The sequence below is a fragment of the Prionailurus viverrinus genome, chromosome A2 (genome assembly GCF_022837055.1).
Source record: "Prionailurus viverrinus isolate Anna chromosome A2, UM_Priviv_1.0, whole genome shotgun sequence".
Lineage (NCBI taxonomy): Eukaryota > Metazoa > Chordata > Mammalia > Carnivora > Felidae > Prionailurus > Prionailurus viverrinus.
Window position 1 is genome coordinate 122976474 of NC_062562.1, and position 11721 is coordinate 122988194.

General features: G+C 39.9%; 1 long non-coding RNA gene across 2 annotated transcripts in view; it reads left to right on the forward strand.

The window, feature by feature from the left end:
• LOC125161317 (uncharacterized) overlaps window positions 1-4013 on the forward strand; it is a 63660-nt gene extending 59647 nt beyond the window's left edge. For both annotated transcript variants that reach the window (XR_007150535.1, XR_007150536.1), the window contains 2 exons: window positions 1866-1928; window positions 3532-4013. This is a non-coding gene — a long non-coding RNA (uncharacterized LOC125161317). The remainder of the gene's footprint in view (window positions 1-1865; window positions 1929-3531) is intronic.
• The last annotated feature ends 7708 nt before the right edge of the window (window positions 4014-11721 follow it).

Sequence of the window (11721 nt, forward strand, 5' to 3'; positions counted from 1 at the left end):
GGGAGGAAGTGCAGATCCAAAGAAAGAGAAGCGCAGGTGAAGTACAAGAGTAACAGATGCCTCCTGCAACTGCTCAACTATTTACAAACAAAATCTATTTAACCTCCTTCTTGGGAACAGTCACTATTTTTTAAAATTCAAAATACATCAAAGTGGAAAAGATGGTCCCTTTAAAAGATAGGAAGTCCATGATTAACACAATACAATGAAATAAACATGGGGAGTCTAGGTGGTATTTTGTGACTAAAGTAGATGTTGCAATATAATAAGGATATTAAGTGTTGGATCTCTTCTGGCCTTCCAAAGATGAGTTTTTGAAGAGTAGTAGTGGTAGCCAGGTACATCAGAACACTTGAAAGCTTTGGGGTAAAACATAACAATCTGGATATGTTTTCTGGCTCCAAATCTTGCTCCTGCTGCTCGCTTATTGGAAATGTTCATTTCCTTCCTTTTTATTGAGCAAGGGACTTAAATTCTTTGGGTTTCGCTTTACTCACCTGTCAAATGAGGATAATTATACCTTTCTTGGGTGATTGATGCAACGATTAAGGAGATGATGCCCCTGAAACACAATCGTATAGTAGATCCTCAATAAATGTCAGTTTTCCAGCGCAATGTATATACTTAGCACAGTCAGGTTTGATTCCCTGTTGCCTTTATTAGCCATTTCCCCACCCCACCCCCCACTTGACAGTGTACAAGTACAAATGGAAACAAAGGTAGTTTGTTCAGGAATAGTATGGAATAGGAGCAGAATTCATAATAAATTATGCTCACTGTATTTCTGGTAATGAAAAAGACAAGTGTGTAAAAAAAAATTAATTACATCTTGTTATATGTCAGAAATCCAGTAGAAAGGAAAGACAGAGCTGGACACCCACTGAGTCACAATCATGGTATGGCAAGCATTTTGATAAGAGAGAATATTGTACGTCACATTGTCACCACTCTTCTGTCAGTCATTGGTGACTGCGGCCATATGAGGCCCCAAATCATGCACAGCTGCTCAGCACAGCATCCAAACCAAAGAACGTAGCAAGATCTTGTGTTTGACCCATTATTTAAAAAATTCAAAATAATGTTTTCCTTTTGCAGTGGAGAAATGGGTTGAATTCTTTATTGTGCAGTTTTGGATTTTGTGTTCAAATTTTAAAGATGACACAACGTGTCATATCTTACTTATACTCTTATTTCTCAAAAATAGGTTGCTGGTAGGCTGAAAAATGTTTTTGGATATATCTGAAAAATCTTCCCTTCCACTTGCAAAGTGGCCAGCCTCTCCTGTAAACCTATGGAAATAATATTTAAGGGAAAGTTCAATAGTGTTAGTTTTATGTAGCTGTCTCTCCTTTAGGCCCACAATTGAGTTCAAATGACAGGTATGGGAGTTTCATCAGAAGAAATCTCTGGAAGTTTGATGAAAAACAGAAAAAAAAAAACCCCTGAATTAATTTACCCAGCCTAACATATGATCATAATTTGGGGGAGATGTGACTTATTGTTGGTAAAATTTTTAAAAATCCACACATTTTAACTAAGGTATACTCTCATGAAATGTACACGGTCGTGTGGTTAAATGCTTATGGGAACTTCTCAGCTTTTGCTGTTCGGTCTGCTTTCAAAATATTCAAATATATTTGGCTTTTGTAACTTCGCTAATTAAACCTTCTAAAACAGATGGAATTATAGAAATCACAGGGTTTAAAATATCATTTTAATTGGTTTACGATCTATGTGACACATAGTGCCATTCATACTGTATAAAATATATACGGATGGCTCAAAAGAGGTAGTATACCAATTAATTTTTCTTTAACTCTCAATTAAATCATGTTGTCTTCCTTATTTAATCCCCTTTCCATTAGCCTAGCTCCAAGCTGGTCTGATCAACCCGAAGTGAAGATACCGGTTCTAACCCAAAACTATTGGTGAGTTCTTTTAGGATGACTGATGGGGGGAGAATCTGAATTTACCTTCTTTCAGAAGAAAATAAATGACCTTAAGAGAGACCTTTAAACATGCATATCAAAGTCCCCTGAGTGACGCACAGATTAACCTCTCTTATTTTAACGTGATCGCCTCATGTATGCAGGCAACCATATTCCTCTGATTTTCTGGAAGTCTTGATTTCAAATATCCTATTTTACTGTCTCACTAAGAATGCTTGCATTTATCAGACCACATGTTCAGATTTTCGACTTGAGATGAGAAGGAATAATCGTTGTAACATAGATTTTTGGAAGATTTCTATAGGCTGCTTTATGCGTGTCTATGTGCCTTAAGATCAAGAATCTGGTGGAATAAAGCTCATTCTGACCCACAAAGATTCTAATTTTGAGGCCCACAAGGAAGGTCTCAATTAAATAAAGCTGCTGTACCCAGCAAAATAACATGCAGTTTTGAAAAATACCATACTACAATTTTTTGGCTACTGTTGGCTAACAAAATTAAACTCAACTGTGTCTTTCAAATATCTCAATTTGCCATTTAGATGTGATTTTAAACACACTATTCCCCCTGGTTGCCATGGTTACAGGTTTGGGCCCTCATGGGTGACAGAAAAGTATCACAGTACTGGTTCCTGTTTGAACACACATGTTCATGGGGTCTCGCCTTGCAGCAGGAGGACAGGGGAGGCTGGAATCACGGCACTCCCACAGCAAGGTAAACCCATGTATCAAATAACACTCAGAGCTGGGGAAATCGCCCCCAGCAGGGACAGATTACCTCTTATGGTCACTATGGAGAACGATTCAAATTCTGGCTTTAATGATCCCAGATAGAGCCCTTCTCCTCCCCACCAATGTGACACTTTGCAGACATTTTATATATCAAGGAAATATTTAACTAAAACGTACTTCCAAGAATGCCTACAGAGCTGGCTCTAGGTGTCTTCCAACATTGCAGGGGTCAATTAAAAGATCCAATCAACTGTTTTTAAAACTTGAAAATATTAAAAAAAAAAGGTGGGGGGAAAAGAAAGTGGACAAAAAGTAATGTTAAATAGCATGGAGCATGACTAATGGCGCTAGCATGTTAAAATCATTGGGAAAATGTCCTTGGAAGACAAATGAATTTTCAGCAGAATAATTAACTTAATTAACAAATTTGCATGCATATTCATCAGGCTATTGAAGTCTTTCCAGCCCAGCTTGATGAGCGTTGGTGTAATAATTGTCTCATTTACATTCTGCAATCTACTACAATTTAGGGCATGCAAAAAAAGCCGACCTCTTCCCTTTGACTTTCTTTAGGACCCACACACTCCTAATAACACGGCCATCACCCACTCAGTGGCCTTAAGTTCCGGCCTTTGGAGAGAACCCCCAGAGAGAGTTGATGGTGGTTTCCCCATCCCCCTCAGCCTTCCTCTTCTTTCTTCTTTTATTTTTTTTTTCCTTTTGGCCCAGGTTCTCTGTTTTTGCCTCTGCTTGCTCTCCTGGGTAAATCTTGGCACCAGTTCTGACTTCAAATCTCCTGGGTCGCCAGACTGCATCATGTAAAAATTGCCATTTCCCTCTATCTCTGCAGGGCAATCTTTAAAGGCAGTAAGGTGTGACGCTCCAGACTGGCAGCTTGGCAAGACGGAGCCCATGGATACCAGCACACGGGAATCTGGACCGTTCACTCTGACAGCAGTCAGCACTGGGAACAAAAGGAATGGAGGAAAAAAAGCGCAAATGTATTTTTACATATTGTAGGCATATGGCCACAAGACCAGCAGAAATACATTTAATTACCAATTGCGCGCATTGAGGAGAAAAACACTGGGAAGGAAAAAAAAAAACTGTGTACACAGCAATATTATTCTACTTTAACTTTTCACCTCCTTTTTTTTTTTTTTAATTGAAGATAAAAGGGATGTGGATTAGAATCGCAGAGGGTTATCTACTGGCATCCCATCAAAGGTGATGTGGGTTTTTCGTGTGCATTCCTCCATACCGTAACATTATATAAGGACGTACACGTTTTCTTTTAATGATTTTAATTATAAAATAATTTCACTAAGGTATTTTTTGGGGGGATGCCTGGGGGGACCTAATTTGAAATATAACAATTAGACGATTTTACTGTTGTATTAAAAGTACACTTCCAGGGGCGCCTGGGTGGCGCAGTCGGTTAAGCGTCCGACTTCAGCCAGGTCACGATCTCGCGGTCCGTGAGTTCGAGCCCCGCATCAGGCTCTGGGCTGATGGCTCGGAGCCTGGAGCCTGTTTCCGAAACTGTGTCTCCCTCTCTCTCTGCCCCTCCCCTGTTCATGCTCTGTCTCTCTCTGTCCCAAAAATAAATAAACGTTGAAAAAAAAAAGTACACTTCCAATATGACACATTAGTCTAGGCCTTAACAAGAACAAACAATCCTTGAAAATTTATAACCCTGTTCTTTCCTATGAAATCAGAACAGTGCAACCCACACTTATTGCCTGCTTCCTGTCTGTCAGGCACTGTGCTAGCCAATGGAGGGAAGGGGATAAATAGTCCCTGTACTCAAGAAGCTCATAGTCTAAGATGGGAGACAAGTACACATATGTATAATTATAATATTAAATTATAAATATATGAAAATCATAAAATTAGAACTATAATTATAATACACATAATTAAATGTATGTAATATAATGAGATAGGTATATTGATCTAGGGGCCACAGAAGACTGACTCTTAGGTCAGCCAGGGAGGTGACTGCCTCTTGGAGGAGTTAATGACAAGAAGCTCTTGGTCCGAGCAAAGGTGTGGGTCCCACGGTATTCCCCTATCCTGTTGATTCTGTCCCATCAGTCGTAAACTTACAAAACTGTATCTGAGTCATTGTGTTAGAGCATCCTGCTCCCCTAATCTCCAGCCTCTGCGGAGAGCAGGGTTGGGCAGACACCTGCCACACCGACCTTTGGTTCATCTGGTCACTGGCAGGCTGGTGGCTATGGCTGGAGCTCAGAGCCATGTCCAGTGAGAGTCTGTGTGCAGCAGGCCACAGGGCTGCTCTGAGAAGCACTGGAGAGTGACAACTATAGCAGTAGCAGTGGCAGCAGCCCCAGTATTGGGGTGGAGTTGGGGGGACTTGGCTGCATGACCCAGTCGGTGGCCATGGACTCTAGTTAGAAAGAGAAATCCGAAGGATAAGGGCGGACAAATATGCCCCAACAAACTCGTGGCCAGGCATTGGGTTTCCCAGCCCTGATAGATGATACCTTGCAGCTGTGCCCAGCAGGTTGCCACTTCTGAGAATTGTGTGGATCTCTTTTTCCTCTGGTCTCTGAAGGGCTTATTGGAAAGATGGATACAGAGATGGCTCCACCCCTGGGGATGGTGTGCTTCCAATAATCATCAGAAGCTAGTCCCACCTTCACTGGAGTAGTTTGTCAGCCTTGGAGAGGCGAACACTTAAGAAAAAGGCCAAGGTCACCGCAGGGCTCAAATGGATCCAATTTCTTGCACACGAGTTATTAGTAAGCTCAAGTGACATTAAGTGGCAGAGTCTAGATTTTTCAAAAGCCAAACCCTATGTTTATTTGTTTTGAGAGAGAGAGAATGCATGTGCATGCACAAGTGGGGGAGGGGCAAAGAGTGGGACAAAGGATCCCAAGAGAGCTTGAACTCACCAACAGTGAGATCATGACCTGAGCCAAAGTCGGACACTTAACTGACTGAGCCACCCAGGCGCTCCCAAACTCTATGCTCTTAATCACTTTGCTCCACTGTCTATATTGAAATTATTATTTAAGAGGCCAAATGTTGGTCGCAAACACGTAGGGTCCCAGACTGCAGATTTGGTGGCTTTATTGGCCACGTGGGGGTTGGGGCTTCAGCTCTTCATCCAGTAGAAAAAAAACTAATTCAAACAATTAGGTAGTAGAAGGGGCTAGGTATTCTACGTGCACAATACAGATTTTGTCTGTCGTGTAATAACATATTTCAAATAATGTTCCCATTGCCTAAATAAGTCCACACTAGTGTTTTGTTTTGTTTTGTTTTTAATTTGGTTGAAACATGCAAGTTTGGCTCATTTCATGAACCTTAAAGTTATCAGGTTCTATAGACACTACATAGGTGACTTTTAAAAATTGTCAGAGTAAAAGTAAGAATGATACTATAACAAATCTAGAATAATGCCTTGGTAAATTACACATCTACTTTTAAGTTCATGAAATTCGTGCCACCAAATATATGTATATTTATATTCTGTCTCCCAGAAACATATGGAATGTCTTAAAGGAAAAGTAATTCTTTAAAATTAATATTCAAGGAGATTTTTTTTAAAAAAATGAAGTTAAATTGGTATGAAATTGGCTTCTGGGCTTCCTAGAAGCCAAAGCAAAAAAAGAGAAATATGGAAAATTGCATAAATTTTCATTATAAGAAAGAAGGAAACGTATTAGTTCCTCAGGAAGAAAAAGCATTCACTAAGACACAAGTTCTAAAAGTAATTTAACATAGACTTCACCTTTGAAGAAAAGAAGCAACAGTTTGCGGTCTTTGTAATGAGATGGATTGTAGTACAATTCAAGGACTATAATGAAATACTCTCTTTAAAACTAGAATGAAGGAACAGTTCCTACCAAGGCACTGATGCACAGATCTTGGTCCACAAGCAGCACTATTTGGTTATGTATTCACAAGGCAAACATTTGTTTATTACCTGATCCATGCCATTCGTGTTTCTAGGGCTGGAATTGAGTGATAAAAAAGTAAAAAAATTCCATGTTCACGGTCCAAATTAAAATGATTCCAGCACATTAATATAAAATTTTATAGTTTAAATTGTTACAATGATGTGTGATGAATGAATTATGGGTTAATCAACTTACATGATGCTTTATGATTTACAAAATGTTTTCATACATCATTACAACCCAAGTATCCTTATGGAAGCATTGGGACATGCCAGGTATAAGCTAACATTCGGATTTGGCCTGATGTTCCTGATCATAGAGTCTTGATATATCATGAAAGTAATGTTTGTGGTTATATTTTTCCGTTAGAAAGGATATGCTTGAGAGCCCATTGCAGAACTTAGCAAGAAAATCAGCTAGTTAATGCCACAAGAGACCTTAACATACCTTGATGTGTTTAAGGGTTGAACATTACATTTAGTGACACTTGGTTTAATGAAAATCTTAATTTTTTCACATCCCATGAAATGTTGCAGGACTTTTGGCAAAATGTGAGACCCTTGTGGTAGGCACAGCAAGGAGCTATGAATAACTGTTAGATGATAACCACTCGTCCCTATCTCAAGGCAATGATGGCTAGTCATATGGTCCACTCAGGCTCTCGAGCCCTTTATTCTCCTTCCTCAGCATGCCTATTGTGCACAATGGGTGAAGAATTCTGCTTCTTTTCCAGTTAATTAACCCACATGCTAATGATACTGTTCCGTCCTTGGTTAATTCAGAGCAACCTCCAGCTGTCTGCCTCCTGTCTGTTCAGAAGCTTTTGGTGATGAAGGTAGAGGCCATGAGAAGGAAACTGCTGCATATATTCACCCGCACTGGCCGACGATATGCAGGTAGGGTGATCATCTCATCCCGGTTTGCCCAGAACTTTTTTGGTTTTAGCACTGGACGTCCCAAGTCCTTGTAACCCCATAAGTCCCATGCAAATAGGACCAAGATTGGTCACTCCCAGTTCCGGAAACCAACTGTGTAATTAGCAAGTAACAAATGAACATCTCCATCACTGAGTAGAATACAAGGGGGTAGGTAACATTTGGTGTCTTGGTTTGGACTCCCCAGGAAGAAGGCCCTGGAGTCAAAGATTCCAAGTTCAAGTAGTTTATTGGGAGGTGCTCCTAGGAAATAGTGGTAGGAGAGTGGTGAAATGAGCAGGAAAGCAAGTTGCCACTGCCACTAATCTTACTAGATTAAACTGGGAGATGTAGAATACGTACGGCAAGAAGGGTTGGGATAAACACAGTCATTAGTTGAAGTCTGTTCCTGGTAGCGCAGGATGAGGTTGCTAATTTGGTCCGCTGAGCCTGTGGGCAGAGTGAACCTCAGCAGTCAGAGAAAGCCCTCTGGCAAAGAGATGCAGGTAAGAGGGAGCTGCGTCATTATACACTAAAATGGCAAGGACCAAAGGTCTATGGGGAAGCCACTGACAGTGGGTATACGTTGCTCTCCAGGTCAATGCATCCACAGCATTGACCAGCTGACTCTTCCCTGTGTGGACCCAGGCTCAGAGATGGAGGCTTGTTTGGTAATGGGAGAAAAGGGATGTGCTGGACATGGGCGAAATTAAGAGTGTGGGTGCACATGCAAAAGGCAGATGCCTCTGAATAATGAAACACGTTCTATTTGTTAGTAATTATATGGCCAAACTATGGATATATTGGATTAGTTGGAATCTTACATGTAGGATTCGATAATGTCATTTCAGACCTTCATTGATTTTTAGGGATGAGACTTCTGAACACCCCTTAGAGTTTTATTGCATGGCTTACCAGGTCTCATTATTATAAAGATTTTAATTGTTTCTTTTCACTTACATCTTTCCCTTAGCCATTAAAAACTATTTTAGTATTTCTATCTTTGAGCTGGACAAAGTTTATCCCTCAGGTCTTCCTTAGAAACACCTAGAACAGGACCTTTTTCTGAAGTTTGTAATGTGTTCAGAGAGGAATGCAACGGCAAGCTCTTTATCCAGGAATCTTGGACAGGTGCCTGGGTTCGTGACCTAGCCACATTAGCCATCTAGGCTGATCATTAGTCACCCAGGTGACCTGACAAATACCTCTGCCAAATGGAGATGCTTGAATCTGGTTGGAAGCTGAAGATTCAATCAGCCATTGTTCAAGATTAATAAAGACAATAGGTCAGCAGAATCCATGAGTAATCAAAAACCTTCAGGCAGAGACTACAGGGAGAATCTGCTAGTAGTGGAAGCATCTTAGCAAATCGAGTGGCCATGTGGAGCTCTGTGGCCATAATGGTGGAATGAGAAGCAATATTCATCTGCCATGGAGACAAAAAGGACACTGGGTGGCTCAACCCAGCTCGTGTCGTAAAAGTTGATCCAGTGTCCGTGAGTATATGAGGCTGTTTTCAGTCTTCTTCAGTTCCCACATGCAGCCTTTTAAGAAACTCTGTTAAGGTAAACTGGGTACTTTCATCTAATCTACCTGAAAAAGCCCAACTAACACATCTTTTATGTGCTTGAAACCGCTTCTCACCTTTCTCTGACTTAGGCTAAATAATTTTAATTCTATTAATATTTTTTATTCTTACAAAGTTTTTTGACAAGTTTTCCTTGGCCATGCTGTTTCTTATTCTGTAGTTTTACCTTTTAGAATTGTTCTGTTTAATTTTATTTTAAAAAGTCTTCACTTTTATTGAGTATAATTGTCAAACAAAATTGTAAGACATTTAAAGTACGTGATGTGATGATTTTATTCTGTATGCTTACAATTTTCTTTCAAGTAAACTCTAGGCCCAACATGGGGCTCGAACTCACAACCTTGAGGTCAAGAGTCACATGCACTACTGACTGAGCCAGCCAGTCTCCCCTTTATCATTTTAATAATAGTTTCATTTTACATTTAATTTAAAGCCTTATAGATTCAATTCACCCTTTTCAAGTTCTCCTACCTAGTAGGCATAGAAAAGTAGAATTGGGTCAGAAGTCATAGATTTATATGCCAGTCCTGAAATTCACTATAGCTGTGCTCAGGTTACTTAATTTGTCTGACTCTAAAATGAGGATAATATTTATTATTAACAATAACTTATCATTATTGTTATCATTATCATTACTCCACAAAAAACGATAGGTGAAACTTTTTCTCTCCAGTCATCCTTGCACCCCAAATATATATCTATAAAAGGTTAAAGTTTGTCATGTTAAAAAATACAATTTGATGAGAAAAAGAAAATAAAAGACTAAGAACCAAAAACTTGGGGCGCCTGGGTGGCTCAGTCGGTTAAGCATCCGACTTCAGCTCATCGTTCACGAGAATTTTGTAGTAGACAAAGGGCTCCTGTCTCCTATTTCTTACACTGACTGCAAATTAAAAGCTATGAATGTAGGGTTGTGTTGAAGGTTTCTGGAAAGCTTTCTATAGAAAGCTGAGAGAAGATAGCCAAGGCGTCTATTTTTTAATAAAATGAATAAATGCAGTAATAGCACGTAAAGGAACTAGAGAAATTGCTTGCTTTATCCTCAACCCTTTTCAAAGATGAGCTGACCTCCTCTGCCTGGTTTCTGCACCAGCTCACTAACTGGCTTCCTTGGCACCAAGGTTGCCCACCTTGGGTCCTTTCTCAATCCTGCAGCCGGTGATTTCGAAAACACAACTTTCATTGTGTCACTCCTTGGCTCCAAGCTCTTTTTACAGTTCTCTCCTGAATCCTTTCAGTTTCTCAAACATGCCATGTATTTTCCCCTTTGCACATTCTTCTTTGTCCGGAATAGCCACATCTGTCGTGAACCACCATTTCCCCCGGCCCCTCCCCAGATTGCCAAGTTAGCACTCGCCGTTTAGAAGTCCATTGCTATGCCAGAAAAACTACCGTAACAACTCCAACCTCCTCGCCTGAATTCGTTTCCCTTCCTCGGTGTTCTTTAGGCCCTCTACTCCACAGTAGTGTTGTTTTGTGTTTACTGTCTGTATCTCCCACCCTCAGAGCTTCAGGGAGCCGTTAGCAATAGCAGAGTTTTGGCACATAGTAGGGACTTCACACATATCTGATAAATAAATGAATGAAAGATTTGGTAGGAGCTGGCTTTCTAACCAATAGTCAATGTCATGTTAATAACCAATAGACATTATTGGTTATTAACTATACATATATACACACATACACACACACATATATATATATATAACTATATATAACTATATATAGACTAATGAGGTCATTCAATATTGTAAAACATATCAAGATATCAGTTAAACACAATGCTATTTAAAACCCCAGTTTGGAACTTGATGCAGTTTGGAACTTGAAGTTCAGCTGGAAGATAAATGGGTAAAAGTAGCAAAGAAAAAAAGTAATAGAGAAAAGCAATTACAGAAACCAGATATATATATATATATATATATATATATATATATATATATATATATAATGTTTATTTTTGAGAGAGAAGGGGGGGGGAGATAAAGCATGAGCTGGAGAGGGACAGAGAGAGAGGGAGAGACAGAATCCAAAGCAGGCTCTGCGCTGTCTGCACATGCTGTCAGAGCCCCATGCAGTGCTTGAACTCACAAACCTTGAGATCATGACCTGAGCCAAAGTCTGATGCTCAACCAACTGAGCCACCCAGGAGCCCCCAGTTTTTAAGTATATTAAAAGCTGTATATCTTAAAACCATACTATACCTTATAAGAATAATCCAAGAGAGACTAGAATATTACAAGCCTTTTTATACCTAAAGACTTAATGTGAAATAAAGGTAGAATCACACATAAATGTAAGAATGAGTGTTGCCGCTCTAGAAATCGGTTGATGATTTCTCAGTTAAATGTAGGTTCTCATTTCATGCTGTAAACAATTTCCAGACAGAGCAAAGATTTACGTGTAAAAGAAGCAAAACCTGGGAGAACCAGGAGAAAATGTAGGTATCTTGTTTGCTTTAAAATTAATAGTTGTTCTTTTTTAGAGTTTTTAGGGTTTTGGGTTACAGAGGAACTGCACAGAAAGTGCAGGGCTCTCATACACCCCCGTCGTCTTGCCCCTCACACATCCTCCTGTTTATTAACGCCTCTTGCATTGGTGTGGCACAT